Source organism: Xyrauchen texanus, chromosome 30 (genome assembly GCF_025860055.1).
Source record: "Xyrauchen texanus isolate HMW12.3.18 chromosome 30, RBS_HiC_50CHRs, whole genome shotgun sequence".
In the NCBI taxonomy this organism is placed as follows: Eukaryota; Metazoa; Chordata; class Actinopteri; order Cypriniformes; family Catostomidae; genus Xyrauchen; species Xyrauchen texanus.
In genome coordinates, this window is record NC_068305.1 from 36,384,731 (window position 1) to 36,401,199 (window position 16,469).

The 16,469-nt window shown below is 38.5% G+C and overlaps 1 protein-coding gene across 1 annotated transcript in view; it reads left to right on the top strand.

Moving 5' to 3' along the window:
• LOC127623698 (kelch-like protein 29) overlaps positions 1-16,469 on the top strand; it is a 309,133-nt gene that overhangs the window by 19,405 nt on the left and 273,259 nt on the right. The window contains exon 2 of the mRNA XM_052098152.1: positions 5,836-5,904. The gene's annotated coding sequence lies outside the window, so the exon portion shown is untranslated. The remainder of the gene's footprint in view (positions 1-5,835; positions 5,905-16,469) is intronic.

The following is a 16,469-nucleotide window of genomic DNA, read 5'->3' on the forward strand; positions in this document are numbered from 1 at the left end:
AGCGCTAATACTATTCGCAATTATCGTGCCAGTGCAAGTGCGTTTGGATGGCAGCGTCTGCGGTATTGTGGGTGTATGCGTGCAAACTGTGGGTGTATTGTATGACCTATTGTATGTATTGTATGACCTATTTTCCTGAGAAATAGGTCATTGCATTAAGACGTTTGAAAACCACATCTTAACTCAGCGCAAAGTTTAAACTTAGTTCCTGCAGTATGGAGATTCCACCAGGTGGTAATAAAGTTTATGTCCAAACTCTGAAAATAAATGTATGAGATTGTTGTTAAACTATCTATAGCTCATGTTTTAAATGGTCTGGTATATAGTCTGCACTAATATAGCACTTTTTTAACCTTTAGTGCTTTACACTGTGACTCATTCACCCACACACACACACACACACACACACACACATCAATGATGGCAGAGCTGCCATGCAAGGCACTAGCCTGCCATTGGGTGCAACTTGGGGTTCAGTGTCTTGCCCAAGGACATTTCGGCATGTGGAGTCACGTGGGCCAGGAATCGAACCACCAACCCTGCGATTAGTGGACAACCCGCTCTACCATCTGAGCCACAGCCACCCCAGTTTATTGTAGATGGAGAGAGTAAAATGTTTAGAATTTGTAGCATATGACTTTTTGACCACTTTGTTATTTTTATGATATTTTCATCTTGTTTGGAGTATAATTTCAGTTTAGAAATATTTTTGGTTTATTTGTATTTTTTTGTGTTTTTAATAAATTAATTACATTTTTCTAAATCGAAATCAACTGTTAGAATTGAAGTGCGTGCCGATAAAATCACTGTTTATGCTAGTCATGATTTGCATGTCAGTAGATGAAAATGATTAATAATACTCAAATTCTCTGTTATTTAACAGAGCCAACATCCAAATTCAGACGAGAATCACATTTTGCATCCACATGAAAGCAGCATGTCACTGTCATAGAAATATACCCAACAATCATCAAGGACAACTCTAATGCACAGCCCTTAATTTTCAGTTTTTCTAATTCATTGCACACAGTCCATTTACAATACCAGCTTCTTATGAATGTTCTGTCTTAGTTTATATTGCTGGTGCTTGAGGGAATAATGAACTATATAATTGACGCAGATAATGGAATAATAACCGGAGTAAGCCTCACAATTAAATTGCACTTAACCCTGCCAATTTGGGTGTTGCGTGTGCGATTTCGCCAAACCTATTGCGCCAAGACCATAGCACGAAACTTAATGACCATGCCCACTGACTTTGCTCTTATGGCATAGCACTGCGCTTAACGCTAGCGCTCTTAAAATAGGGCCCAAGTGATATAACGATCCATCAATCTGGATCGATGCATCGATCTAATCACTAATGATGCGATGTCATCGATTCAATGCATAAACATAGAAATCACATTTTTTAAGATGCACCTTTATTTTCGACAAGCCATTTCTCATGCTAAACATGTCCGTTCTAATTTCTGTCTAGCAATGCAGCAACCTTATGATATTCATCTCGATTTTTAAATGCTAAATATGCTACTCATGTGGGCAGGAATGGATTACCGATCAGGCCAATTGGGCCAGTGCCCAGGGGCCCTTGACTGCCCGGGGGGCCCTTAAAGCCTTAAGGTTGCGTGATTCAGTTTGGCGACCCCAACCCCCAACCCCCCGGTCGAAAACCCATCAACAATGAAAATCAAAACACACAGGAGGGGGGCCCTTGGAGATAATTGGCCCCGGGGCCTTTGCAAGTCATAATCCGTTCCTGCATGTTGGACACAGATGTGCGCCAAGTGACTGAAGCCTGAAGTTGCGCTCTGCTCTATCCATGCGTGCATCAACAGGGCTGCGAGTTTCGGTGACAGGATAATCTGGCTTCCTTCGATATCATGGCGCATGTGAAACATTTGAATTCTGTATGCTTTAATTTTAGAGCATTATGAAGCAATTCAACCATGTCAAACTGCTAGACAGCCACAATATTCTGAACAGTGCTGACGAGGGAAAGAGAAAACATCTGCCCTCCACCAATATCAATTACAGGACTTTTCACATCTTCACATCAATATGCTTACTAATATTTATAACAGTAAACACTATCAGATTTTTTCAATACAACAGTGGAAGATGTAGCCAAGAAAAACCACTGAGAGCACACACTGCTTGACAGTTTTAGAGATGACAAATTGTCACTGTAGTGTCCAATCTCAATTCATTTAGTTTTTACTGCAAATGCCATTTAGGTGCGGCATTATTTGAATTGGATTGCTGCAATAATAATAAGGTGTTGAACATTAGGGATGCACCAAAATTCGTCCGCCAAAAGTTGCATAAAATGTTATTGTAACACAGTTAAGGATGGGCAAGGAGGAGGCGAGAACTGGCTTGTCAACATAAATCATAATATTTAATGAAACTCAAAACCAAAAGCATAAACAAACACACACATGACGGACATGCCCGTAATTCTCTCTCTCTCGAACCATCGTCACCGATGGCCAACACGGTGCGAAAAAGGCCAACACGGTGCGAAAGAGAGAGAGAGAGTAGAGAGAGAAAAAGCTCACTCACCGGTTCTCTGATGTACCGTCGCGTGGTCCTCGAACATTCCTCCACACTCAGGCGGACGACAGCCGCTCCAACCCCGGGCGAACTGGAGTCAAACCTTCGACCCCCAGCTGGCAGAACGCCCCTCTGCTTTTCTGGCAGCAAATGGGGACACTCCTCCGCCCCTGGCAGTGGCCCTACCGCTCCGGGCGGTCGGAGAGTTTCTTTCCTCCTCCCCTCGCGGACGGCGGTCTCCCTCGACCCCTCCGCATCTCTGGGGACGGCAGGGCACTCCTCCGCCCCCGGCAGCGGCTCCCTCGCTCCAGGCGGTCGGGGTATCCAGTCCCCACTTGCCCTGCATCCGGGCGGTCGGGCTACTCCGTCACCCCGCAGATGGCAGCGGCGCTCCCCTGGGTGGACGGCAGTGTCGAGAACTCTGCGACGGGCATCCCTCCTCCTTCCCGGGTTTCGGCACCAATATAACACCGTTAAGGATGGGCAAGGAGGAGGCTAGAACCGGCTTGTCAACATAAATCATAATATTTAATGAAACTCAAAACCAAAAGCATAAACAAACACACACACGACGGACATGCCCGTAATTCTCTCTCTCTCGAACCATCGTCACCGGCCGCCTTTATCCCTCGCGCTCCTCATCAGGCCGATTGTGGACTGGGCACGCGATATTCCAACCCGGCCCCAACCTCCTCCGCTCCACAGTTATTTTCTGTTTTCGGTCTAAATGGAAAAAAAGCCAAAAATCTTGGCCGAAATTGGAACAAAATGTGTTATTTTTAATATCAAGTAAGAGAAATACTGACAAGGAGAAAAAGCAGTGTTTTATGTGAAAGTGTCCTAGTTTAATTACATGTAATGTAAATGGCAACTGATGCTTCTATTAGAGACAGGAAACATATTCTTCTCGAAGTCTGAAAAGTCCAACCCACTTGACATCCGATACTTGCGGATGAGTGTGAGTGACACAGTCACAGAAAAAACTAGTTAATTTTCCCCACTGTATAATGACAACATCATTGAGGGACTGATACAAGGAAAACCATTAGATACATGTGTTCATCTGTTGTGTATTCATAAGCACAGTTTTAGCACTTTTAGCACTATTTGGCAAAAGTCAAAAAGATTTTTCTTTTTTTTTCATTTATAGAGCTGTGCAAAATATTTTTTGTTTGATGTTTGAGCTTAATAATGTTTTTGTAGAAATGTTTGTTTTCTAAGTGTGTTGACTTATGTAATATTAATTATTAAAATATAAATTTTAAAATAATAATTTTCGGTTGTTTGTTTTGGTTTTCGTACCAGTGTGTCCAGAGGTTTCCATTTCGGACAAGAATTAGAATTTCAGTGCATCATTTAAATAATGCTGATGCAGTCTCTTAAGATCTCTTATATATATATATATATATATAGCGTAAAATATGTATAGACTTTGATCAGAATTTTAGTTCTGAAAGTTATAAAAACAAATTATTTAATTGACATAATTTTTATAGAATAAAATATTTATTTTACTTGATACCAAGTGCCTCAAACCAAACTAAAAATGAGTTCTGCTTGTTGCATCAACCCGGTACCTTGTAAACACCACTTAGTTTCCAGGTGAACTTACTCTCAAAACTTGTGTAAAGCTAGCATATAAAATTGCTGATTTTATAAATGTTTGTGTGCACTGTGTATAAGACTGTCAGTGAATGGACTTGGGGCATGCCGTCTGAGACCAGAAAACACGGGAGAGACTAGAAAACAGAAGAAATCGAGCAGGTCTGGAATTGTGTGAGATGAGCTCGTAGAAAAGTGTAAACTAGGGAGTCATTCTGTCTAGAATGCAATCTGATGAGATGCTCCTCTGCGTCTCTAAAAGCACTAAGTTAGACAATTATTGCATTCAGAATCATATTAAATTTATTTAATCTGGAAAAGAAAGGATTATTACTCCTTATCAGTGTTTTGCTGCTGTTTTTTGATTTCCACATAAAAGCCTGAAATTCGCTTGAATTTTCTCTTGATTTACTGTGTCATGACTTCATCCAGACTGCTTTGTCATTTGATTGCACCATGTGGCTCTCAAATGGGCACCGAGCAGCAAAGGATATTTTATATGCCAGAGCAGTATTTGATATAAGCAGTCCATTAAAAATGGTCTGCTTATCACTGCCAGGCAAAGTGTCTTTTCAGTATGTTTCTTTTGTGACCACATAATTTGAACCATTTCAGGGGACTGATGTCGTGATAAGTGTTTGTTCCTAGTGCACATTTATAGAAGTTATATTTCACCAATACAGTTCAAATTTAAAGCTGAAGCGTGTATTTTCAATGTTAAAAACAAATTTAGATTTTTTTTGCCTTAATATGAAGAATGAACCATTAGAAACTATTTGTAGGTTGATATAACCTGTGGCTATGTGGCACTATCAAAACATTGTTCTGTTTGTTTGAGTGACTGTCCAGCTTGACGCAGCAATTTGGCTCAACAAATGACGTGTTTTGGGCGGGACTATGTGTTGTACAGCCAATGGAAAATGTTCCTCATCCTATTGAAACTTCTTGAGGTCATTTCCTTGCTATATTCTCTGTAAAGCTGTAAAGCTGCTTTGGAGCCACTTGTATTGTGAAAAGGGCTACATATAAAATTGAATCAAACTGAACTGAAATCATCTCCTTTGCTAAAGCAGTTTATTCATTTCAGATATGCCTCAAGAACTTTTATACAGCCAACCACGAACAAAACAAAAATCACATTCATCACATTATATAATAGCAGTCTAGTCAGTGTGACATGCAATTGTTTTATTTAATATTTTAAGATTTTTTGTCTGACCTTATAAAAACTGGTTGCTTAAGCCATTCCACAAATGGGCTAGTTTAAAAAAAATGCTAGAACATTGAGACATTATGGCTAAGTGTTAAAACCTACAACATGTTGCTTTTATATTTTGAGTATTTTATTATTATAATTATTGCATCTGTTGTGTAATCTACTTAAAGGGATATGTCACGCAAAAACTTCACCTGAGAGGTGAGCGCCTTTTTGAAGATTCCACTCCGCTCGCTCTGTCGCTCAACCCATAATGCGCTTATGTCCGTAGTACAAACTCTGGATCAGTTATGCATTGAAGTTTAATACTTGAGATTAGAGGTTTGTTTCTAATCCCTAACACTAAGTATGAGCAATTTTAAAAGCGATGCTTGCCTTAGCAAACACTCTAATTACAGCATACTTCAGTCTCTCTCTCTCTCTCTTTCTGTTTACTGATGCTGTCCTCTTTGTCTTTGCAGGCGTACCTGAGTATACTCCAAAGATCTCATTAGTGTGTGATGAGCATCATCATCCAGCACAGACCAAAGGTACCGCAATATCTCAAAATATACTGTTTTATATCTTTACACCCACGTGCCTGTCAAAAAAGATACATCAGTTTGCTCATTTACTGCAGACTGTGTACAGCTGTGGTATATTGTGTTCCCCATTGTATTAGCTGAGGGGGACCTGACTGTTTTCCTTGTCCTATACTGGAATATGAGTGTTTCTAAGGAAGAAAAATGTACCGTAGATAATTTATAGAAGCTTTTGCATGTGTTAAATATCAAAACGAGTTAGATACGAGTCAGCCGAATATATTTTTGCTGTTATTTTAGTTTTTTTGTCTATAAATGTCAGCTGTAGTGGAGATCTTATATTGCAATAGTACTATATACTTTTAGCAAAACAAAAAGAAACAAGAAAAAAAGACAATCAATCTGAGGGACTATCATTTCAAGCTAGGTTTCAGTAAATTCAATTCATTTATATGTGTGAGAATGTGTTTATTACATAGTAATAAACATCAATATTTACCTGCTTAAATGGGTGATTCTCACAAAACCTGTGAAGAAAGCCCATGTCCTATTTTACTCCAAACTCAAAAGAAACAAATAATAAATGATATTTGCATCTAGAAAATGAAGCCTGTTTTAGAGCCATTTAGATTTTTTACATTGTGGTATTATTTTCATGACAGTTACACATATTTTACCCCAAGGTTCTCATGTAATGCGAAATAAGGTTGTAACTTACTCTCATAAGTTAGGGAAAATGTACAGTCAGCCGGTTCTTATCGCACAATAAACCCTGACTGGGTAATCGGGACGCAAAGAAGAGGGATCTTGTACCCTGAAGGGGTTTATTTTGTGATTTAACAACTGGCTGACTGTACATTTATCCCACTTATTACACGGCTTCTAACCAAATAAATAAATAAATACATGGACATAAAATATTGATTTGAAATGAAATCATGTAATTTGAGAAGAAACTGCTGAACAGCTGGAATCAAACTCCGGTTTGCGTCTGTTCTGTTGCTGTTTATTTTGTAGAATTGACTGTCTGACTTCTCAATAATCAGTCTATTACAAGACTACTTACCAAATAAACAAATAAATGGACATGAAACATTGATTTGAAATAATTGTATTAGCTTACTTGTAGAGATCGCACAGGGAGCAGAATCAGGAGAGACGGCTCGCATTATTTGTGCGTATAATGAATTAGGGCAAAATACATTGAAACCAAAATGTTCACATATTAAACTGTTTTGTATTGATCTTTGTGGGGAGCGGTAGTGTAGCGGTTAGCGCGCTGTGCTACAAAGCTGGCGACCCAAGTTCGATTCCCTTTCATTGCCAACACCAGTGATGATTATCTGAACCGTCTCGGGCCTCCCCTAGGTTGACTCAGCCTAAAATGAGTACCTGGTGCGGTGTGTAAAAACATCGCCACTGGGGGGGACAAAGGTGGTCGGGTGTGGTGCTGGCCACCCACCCCCTTGTGTACTGTTCCGGCCTTCATAGGTGCTTGCTAACAGCACTTGCCCCTACAGTCTGTTAAGGCTAAATGGGGGATCTTTATCTTTGTTGTGTGCATGCGTATGTATGTTTGTGAGCGTGTCATTATGGGTGAGACGTGTGACCTTAAAATAAATAAAATATTACATATATAGCAAAATCATTTAGAATATCTCATAAATATTCTTCAGTATATCGACCAGGCCTTCTGTTATTTTTCATATATATAAGATCATATACCTCAAATCAATTTATGACTTGACCTTTGAAAATGTCAAGATGTAAGAAGTTGATTGATTTGTAACACTTACCCATGGCTTCCCCTAATTTTCATCAGTTGAATTCCATCAGATTCCAATTACTGTTTCTCCGTGCACAGCTCTGGGCCATTATGAGGTTGGATTACAAGCGAAAAGACTGTAAGGAAAGCCACACCTCCTCAGCTCATGCATTTTGCCCTGATTAAATGGAATTGATTTAATTGGTTTACCCCACTGTGAGGTCGGGCTAATGGGATGTGGACCTTTTTGATAATTGGAACACAGTGACCAGCTCTGACCCGGCTCAAGAGGAGCGGGACCGCTTTATTTGTTTGCGTTCAGTGTCGCATGTGTTTGAAGATTAAGCCCTGCCCACCCAAAGTCAAGATTTGGTCTTAAACTCTGTTCAGAATGTGCACTCTACTAGTCAATGACCAATCTTTTCTCAGGATTGAAGATTCCTTTTTTAAGCAACAACCTAATTAATGCCATATTTTGTGGTTGGACTTTTCTTAATTGTCAAGGGAAAGTAGAGAGGTTTGAATATAAGCCAAATTTTTTCCTCCAAGTAATTTGCAACTGTTAAATAGTTCACCCCCAACATTTTTAAAGTTCTGTCATTTATGTTTATTTACTTACCTTAATGTCTTCAACTGTTATTTTCTATTATTTTAACTGTATTATTGCAGCGTTTCTTTACTAATTCTCAATTAATTGGACTTGCCAACTCTAATGCTGTTTTTGCTCCTCAAGTTTAAACCCGAATGCTCAATTAAAACAATCTGCTTTAACGCTCTCATAATAGCATGTTGCTAACATAAAAAAAAAAATAGGTTCATAGGTCCTTGCGCTATATTCCAAGTCTTCTGAAGTTATATGATAAGAGATGGAAATGTACGTAAATTTTCTCGAATAATCTGTGTTGTGTTGTATCCAACAGTGTTGTATCCTCATCCAGAATTCAAATACATTTCCATTCAGAATGAATTATTTGGGTAAATATTGACAGATTGTTCATTTTTGGGTGAACTATTCCTTTAATGCATTGGACATTCCTTTTATTAACACTAAGAAAACTGCGCTACAACTGAAGAAATCGACAGAAATCTTCAGAGTCCTGCAAATTCTAATTTTTGCTGTTGGCTCATATAAGGCTCATTCAAGTCAATTTCATCCCTGCCTTGGGAGTAGATGTCATGTGATTGGGTCAATTGTTGCATTACAAAATGAAGTTCTCTGCTGATAAATGTGTGAACATTTTTGCTATTAATCACAGCTTGGCCCTTATCTTTAAAGCCACAGAGAGCATGCATAATTCTTTAGGTGTTGCGTACTCGTTCATTTTCACGTCTCATTAATTTGCTTTTGTAAAAATGGCTTTGTTTTCGACACCTCCACTTTCCACACCCTCACCTCGCACCATGATTAAGACATCTCTAGCACGGTTTGGGTTATGCATGTGTCGTGGTGGCAGGCCCCCCGGGAACTTCAACACAGCAGGGGTCAGAGCATGTCATCTCAAGCTAAGCGTGCAGGCTATCGCATAGGAATGAGGCCCGTACTGTTTAAGGCCCATTAGGGACTGTGCTTTAGCATGTACACCATCTGAGGGGATGGAAGCTACAAAAAATTCCAGGCAAGCGTCCAAGTGGCAAGTGCTTTACTGAGGAATATTGCATTTAGTACGTGGGATCTAGTGTGAAATTTTAAAACTGACCATTGCAAATATAAAAAGACTTAAATGAATCACTTTATTTTACATTGTGTATGATTCATGTTAGGGGTGAATCTCATGCAACCTGTCAAGAACATGTCCAATATTTCACTGTAATATAGTCATGTATTAAAGCTGATTCTGATTGAAATAATAATTAATATTTAATAATAATAATTTGTATGCTAATGTGAAATAAATATTTACTGTATATATTATTTAAATTGCAAACTACAGTTGAAGTTAGAAGTTTATATGTAACTTACCCAAATACATTTAAACTCCGTTTTCAAAATTCCTGACGTTTAATCGTAGAAAACATTCCCCAGTTAGGAACACTATTTTAAGAATGTGAAATATCAGAATAATAGTAGATAGAATTATTTATTTCAGCATTTCTTTCTTTCATCACATTCCCAGTGAGTCAGAACAGTTTACATACAGTTTGTTAGTATTTGGTAGCCTTCCACAAGCTTCTCACAATACGTTGCTGGAATTTTTGTCCATTCCTCAAGACAGAACTGGTGTAGCGGAGTCAGGTTTGTAGGTCTCCTTGCTCGCACATGTTTTTCAGTTCTGCCCACAAATGTTCTATCAGATTGAGGTCAGGGCTTTGTGATCCAATACCTACCACTCCAATACCTTGACTTTGTTGTCCTTAAGCCATTTTGGCACAATTGTGGAGGTATGCTTGGGGTCATTGTCCATTTGGAAGACCCATTTGCGACCGAGCTTTATCTTCCTGGCTGATGTCTTGAGATGTTGCTTCAATATATCCACATTATTTTCCTTCCTCACGTTGTGAAGTGCACCAGTCCCTCCTACAGCAAAGCACCCCCACAACATGATGCTGCCACCCCCATGCTTCACGGTTGGGATGGTGTTCTTTGGCTTGCAACCCTCACCCAATGATGGTCATTATGGCCTAAGATTTCAATTTGTTTCATTAGACCAGAGGACATTTCTGAAGATATTTGTCCCCATGTGCACTTTCAAACTGTAGTCTGGCTTTTTATGGTGGTTTTGGAGCAGTGGCTTCTTCCTTGCTGAGCAGTCTTTCAGGTAATGTCATTATAGGACTCATTTTACTGTGGATATAGATACTTGCTCTTTCCTCCAGCATGTTCACAGGGTCCTTTGCTGTTGTTCTGGGATTGATTTGTACTTTTCTCACCAAACTACGTTCATCTCTAGGAGACAAAATGTGTCTCATGGTGATCCCATGGTGTTTATACTTGTGTACTATTGTTTGTACAGATGAACGTGGTACCTTCAGGCATTTGGAAATTGCTCACAAGGATGAACCAATTATTTTTCTGAGGTCTTGGATGATTTCTGTTTTATTTATTTATTTATTTATTTATATATTTATATGATGTCAAGCAAAGAGGCACTGAGTTTGAAGGTAGGCCTTAAAATACATCCACAGGTACACCTCCAATTGACTCCAATTAGCCTGTAAGTAGCTAATTGGCTAATTGCCTAAAGGCTTGACTTTTCTGGAATTTTCCAAGCTGCTTAAAGGCATAGTTAACTTTGTGTGTAAACTTCTGACCCACTGGAATTGTGATATAATCATTAAAAGTTAAACAATCTGTCTGTAAATGTTTTTTTTAGAAAAATTACTCATGTCATGCACAAAGTAGATGTCCTAAACAACTTGCCAAAATTATAGTTGGCTAATATGAAATCTGTGAAATGGTTAAAAAATGTGTATGTAAACTGTATGTATACATCATGGCTGCGACTAAAATTGTCGCAAATGCGACCAAAAATAATTTATTGCAAATATTATTTAAAATATAGTCGTCATTTGCGACAGTCGGGTTATGTGTGTTCCTATGCGGTTTCGTTGAAACATCATCTTATGAGTTATTGAATATCTATAGAGCGTGCACCAGTGTGTCTATCACCGCTTTTTACCCATTCTGTTTTGATGATGAGCTCGCTGCACCACACACAACAACAAACCCAGCGCGAGAGAATTGTGACCAAATGACTCTTTTGAACCGGATCTTTTTCATGAATCACCCGAAAAGAACTGAGTTTAGAGTCTGAATTAAATTATGTTTGTAAACTATTTTGCTTTCAAAATGTACATATTTGCATTTTGGACATATTTCCAATTGAAACTATACACAATGAGAAACCATGTTGGATCGCAAATAATTGTATTCATTGTAAAATGATTGCAAATTGTGAAAAGTGTTCTCTTTGTGGCAGATAATTGAATGGGTGGGGTTAAAGGAATAGTTCACTAAAAAAATGAAAATCTCTCATAATTTACTCACCCTCATACCATCTTAGATGTATATGACTTTCTTTTGAAAAACACAATGAAAGATTTTTAAAAGAAATTTTTCAGCTCTGTTGGCCCTCACAATGCAAGTTAATGGTGACCAGAAATGTGAAGATTCAAAAAGCACATAAAGGCAGCATAAAAGTAATCCATAAGTGATTAAATCCATATCTTATGAAACAATGAGATTGGTGTGGGAGAGAAACAGATCAATATTTAAATCCTTTTTTACTGTAAGTCCACACTTTCACATCCAGCCACCTACTGGGAGAGGCTGGTCCCAGGTGGAGATTTGTAGATAAAAGGGGACATAAACATGGGTCTGATTCTCATTCACACCTCTCATATCGCTTCAGAATATATGGATTTAACCACTGGAGACTTTTGTATTACTTTTAGGCTGCCTTTATGTCCTTTTTAATAACTTCTGGTCACCATTCACTTGCATTGTATGGACCTACAGAGCTGAGATATTCTTCTAAAAATCTACCCTTGTGTTTTTCAGAAAAAAGAAAGACATACACATCTGGGATGGCATGAGGGTGAGAAAATTATAAGAGAATTAAAATTTTTGGTTGAATTATTCCTTTAAAACATAAAAGGGATTGGTGATGTCAACTAAAAAGGCAAGTTATTGCATTTTGATCAAAGATTGTGTAGACAATTTGTTTTCTTTGAAATAGCAATGAATAATGCACAATAAGACCACAAACACGTGTTAAGAAAGTAATTGGGGTCTATTTAATACCAGGCCTGCAACGGAGACAGTGTTGATGGATTGGTCGAGCTCTGATGGGTTCAGAGGAGACTGTTAAAGTTTCTTCCAAATATCAGCATGTTCAGGAACTTCAGAGGCTGTATCAACTGTGCTGTCATTGATTGGCTAAGCCGGGCTCACCAGCTCCTGTTTTATGGATGACCAAGCAAAAGATTGCAGCCTCTGTGGAAGACAGGATCCCTGGACCTGCCTTGACACAGATAACTTCCCCATGGGGAATGGTTACATGGAGTGCAGGAGGACAATATTCAGTGGCTACTTTTACAAAGTATGTGTTTGGGGCTGACAGTTGTATTTAGTAACAGGTGTTACAACTCAAATTGTATTGAACACATTACAGCAACTTGTGAACACGGCTGTATTGCACTGCTGTTTGAATCTAGCTGTCAGTGAGGTTGTTTTCGGGTGTGCAAAAGTGCTTCGGACGGGATTGTTCCTGTTTGTGTGCTGTCAGTTGTTCTTCAATTCAACCAGCATGTTATCTTATTAACTGAAGTGGCTCACACCAGCTATGACATATCATGACTTTTGAACCAAACGTGGACTGCCATTTGCCATTTCCATAATAATATAATCAAGCACTTCAAATCTGCTCAATGAATTCAATCTGATATCCTATTATATGTGTGTGTAAGGGAGAGAGTGAGAGAGACTCATTGGATCAAGATTTTAGTACTGTTTAAGGTAGCCACTTGATCTGGTTCCTGAAACAAAAGCAATAGCAGCCCCAATATCAAAAAATGATACTGCCTGTCATAGCAGCCCAAATAACAAGGAAACCTTTGGCCTATCTGTGCCTCCTGAGAGTGAGACGGAGAGAGAAAGAGCCTCCTTTTGGTTGCCTCTTGACAGGTAACATCTCCTAAGGCCCCGGTGCCCTCTTACCCTGCTAGTCTATGTGTCCTACTTTTGGCCTGTTTCGTCCTGTCACTCAAATACCCCCACTGATATTTAACCTGTCAGAATATGGTCTATTGTATATTATTTTTGTGCTTAAAGTTGAACACACTGCCACTCAAGACTGTCTGCTGTTGACTTCACATCGGATTAAAGTCATTTCAAATCAAATCCATTTATTGTCACTCAACCATACACAACAGTGCGCAACAGTGGGTGAAAGTCTTGGGTGCAGTTCTGAGCAACATAGCAGTCATGACAGTGATGAGACATTATACCAATTTACAATAAACATCAGATTCACACAACACAATTTACATATCTAATATACACATAATTACACAATATACAAATAATAATATACAATGTGCAGTAGACAATACACACAATATACTATAGAAATAATATATATATAACATAAACAGTAGGTTGTATTGTGCTGTATTGATATTCAGGCTGTCGGTTTATAGTCAGTTGCCAGTGTGTTGTTAAGAGAAATATAATTATGACAGTCCAGTGTGAGATAATAAGATTAAATAAAGCTGAAAGCAGCAATTAACGTGTTTCAAGCGGTTTAAGGCCTTTAAGCATATACGTAAAATGTATTATGTTTTATTTAGCAAGCATGCAACCACCTAGATCATAGATGGAAATGAATATTTACAGCCAATACAGGCTATTTACTATGGAAATATATGGGTTTAAAGTTTTTTAACAGTTGTAATGCCACCTATAGTGCCACCTATTGTCCAAACTCCATAAACGTTTGTATGCTTCTTTAGAATTATATGTTGCATGTGCTCACCTACTTTTGTGAAGTTTAGACTTTTTGTTTAGGTTTTTTTTTTTTTTTTTTTATAAATATTGACCTAGATAGTCCAGAGAATTGTACTGCATTCATTTTATTGAGTTTGAGCTAAAAACCTAGGACTAGTTTGCAAAAGTAGGTTTTTTACATAATCGTGAATATTTAATTAACAATTTTAAGTTGTTCAGAATGAGGAGATCTAACATATGATATGCATATTGTGTCTATGTGTGAAAGTCGGCGTGATTACTGAGGCGTAAAACTCATTAGCGCCACTCTGTGTCTGATTTCTTTCAAATTTCTCACAGACATCTAGGGCCAGGAGTCAAACTTCATTGGCCAATGGTGGCCATGTTTTTTGAGATACGCCAATGTCCTCATAGACAGTCATGGTACCTTGGACAAAGACACTGCATGCCGATTTTCAACTCAATCAGACAAACGGTTGCGTAGTTACAGCCAATTTCATGTTTTTTTTGTATTATAGCGCCACCATGTGGTTAAACCGAGCCAACTTATTTGGACGACCAAAGATTGACCTCTTACATAAGTATGCCAAGTTTGGTGAAGATATCTCATTTCCTTCAAGAGTTATAGCCATTTACTTAAAATTGGCCACTCCTACTTCTGATGTCTTCGCATACCGTAGCTAGCTCGAGTTGAAAGTTAAAACTTTTGAGACTCCATAGAATCGTTTGGCACTGGTTTGGTTCCAATCGGACGAAAAACCTAGGAATAGTTCGCAAAGGTAGGTTTTATGAAAAATCCAAGATGGCGGAACATTTTTATAGAAGGAAATGAAATCGGTGATATACATTTTGTTTGGATTGAGCCAAGGATTCCCATTCAAGTGTCTAGATCTTACGTTTGCTCTGCCCAATCGGTTTTATGGCAGAATATTAATAATAATAATAATAATAAAAATCCTAGCAAAAACAATAGTTTTCTAGCTCTTTGGGCTTGAACCCCTAATAAAGTGCAGTGCTGATGTACTGTATATTGATTGTGAGAGATCTAGAGTTCAGAACTCTGATTGCTTGGGGAAAGAAGCTGTCGTGAAGTCAGCTGGTGTGGATCCTGATACTGCGATACCACCTGCCTGATGGTAGAATTGAGAGCAGCCCATGACTCAGGTGACTGGAGTCTCTGATGATTCTCTGACCTTTTTTTACACACCGCCTTGTATATATGTCCTGGAGGGAGGGAAGCTCACCTCCGATTATGTGTTTTGCAGTTTGCACCACCCTTTGCAGGGCTTTGCGGTTGAGGGTGGTGCTGTTGCTGTACCAGGTAGTGATGCAGCCAGTCAGGATGCTCTCTACAGTGCTGGCGTAGAACCATGTGAGGATGTGGTGGTTCATTCCAAACTTCCTCAGACATCTCAGGAAGAAGAGGCGAAGAGGCGTTTACTGGTTTATCAAAGCGTGTGGGAGTTATGCTTGTTAATGTCCTGCATTAAACTTTGGTTAGCACTTAATTGTTCATAATGAATAACAGTTTTTCATACAACCTGTGTGCTAGAAAGAATATATTTAAAATGCATAAATCTGCTAAGTAATTTTTGTCATGTTATATCGGTAAACTAACATATTAAGAGGCTCAAAGCTAACTGAAATACACACACAAAAAAAGGGGCATTTATGAAGAGATTTTAGTTTTGTTGTGTTTTGTGCCATCTAGATCCCTCATGTCCTCAGATCAGAAAATCTTGACTGTTCCATGGTCCAGACTTAAGCTGAGGGGTGACCGTGCCTTTGCAGTGGTGGCTCCGAATCTCTGGAATAGTTTGCCTCTGCACATTAGAACATTAGCTCCTACACTGGTATCTTTTAAATCTTGGTTAGAAACCCATCTTTTCTCCCAGGCTTTTAGCTAAACCATGATTGGATATATGTTGGTACTCTTGTGTATTATGTTAATTTTAGTAGTGTTTTTTATGTACTTGTTTTAATAATGTACTTGTGTATTTGTGCTTATAAATAAATTGCCTTGCCTTTCCTTGCAGATTAATGTCAGTGATACTCCTATATATGAGATTTAGTTATTTTTATTCATATGCAAAGTAGAATGTGGGCATTTTTCATTAATTCATTAAAAATGCTGCAATAAATCCCTAAATATTTATTTTTTAAAGCCTACAGAGTTTTATAATTTTGGGCCTCTTAGTTTACATCATGTAACAGAAAATATGCTGTTTATCATGGAGAGTATGGATTGCATTACCTGTCTCGAAGCGTGACTGAGGGCCTCGGTCAACTTTGGGAGTGAAAAATCGCACAAATTAGGCTAGAAAGCGCCTTTAGAACAACTGTGGAAAGATGAGACTGTAACAG